This window comes from Neomonachus schauinslandi, chromosome 14, assembly GCF_002201575.2.
Source record: "Neomonachus schauinslandi chromosome 14, ASM220157v2, whole genome shotgun sequence".
NCBI classification, from domain to species: Eukaryota; Metazoa; Chordata; class Mammalia; order Carnivora; family Phocidae; genus Neomonachus; species Neomonachus schauinslandi.
In genome coordinates, this window is record NC_058416.1 from 38716560 (window position 1) to 38717720 (window position 1161).

Sequence of the window (1161 nt, forward strand, 5' to 3'; positions counted from 1 at the left end):
GGGGCGGCGGCGGCGGGGCCGGAGACAGGGGCGGGGGCGGCGCCGGCCGGGCTCGCTCGTGCGGGGCTCGCGCTGCGCCGCCGCCGCGGCCGCCGCGGTGACAGCTCCGGGGATGCTCCGCTCGGCCCCGCTCACAACAATACACTCTGACGTCACGGGGAATGGCGACGCGGCCGCACACTCGCCGCGCTCACACTCGCCGCGCTCACACTCGCCGCGCTCACACTCGCCCTCTCGCGCGCGCACACCCGCGCACACCCGCCGCGCGCCCCCCACTCCAGCCACGCCCTAAAACCCTCGCGAGACCCCTCTCCTTCCAACGCAGCCCCCCAAATCCACGGGGCGCTACCCGCTGGGCGCAGGCCGTGTCCCTGGGGCCCGCTAGGGCCGAAAACCGCGGACACTGTGGCCTTTGGAACTTGTGTACGAGTCCGCTCCGCAACTCGATGCTTCTGTCCTGTGCGCTCACACTCACACACACACACACACACACACACACACACTCTCTCTCTCTCTCTCTCACACACACACACACACACACACACTCAAACTCACTCCGCACTACTTCCCTCTGCTGGACTCCTTTAACTCTTTTCTGCTTGGCTGGGTGGATTCCCAGAGCCTTGCTGAAAGGGTACAAAACCAGCCTCTTACAGAACTAATACTGAACGTGCAACTTGACACAACATTGAGCCACCTACATCATCTTAAACAATGCAAGACCAAAGAGTTGTGGCCGTAGCGTAGATCAGTGCCATGCTGTGCCTTAGCACCATTTTTAAATACTTGTACGGTCATCATTCCGTAGCGTAAAACGTGATGCATCTGTAAACAACTGCACAGCTAGCACTTGCGTGTTTTGAAAATTATTTATAATTGCCGGGTTTGGAATGCATGAAAAGTGGGATTGTTAACCTTGTTAGCGAACTACAAAATGATATGTTAAGACTTGAAAGTTTATTGTAACCTTTCCAACTTCTTGGATCGCTGGTAAATTGTTTAGGTCAAGAAAGTTATTGTTAAGCAAAGAAAGAAGTGGCTTTATGACCCACACATTAATTATGTGTGTATTTGAGTATCTAAAAAACAAAAAGGGCACTCATACTGGATTATTTATGTAAGGTTATTTCCTAAATGTAATAATAATGGTATGTAAATAGT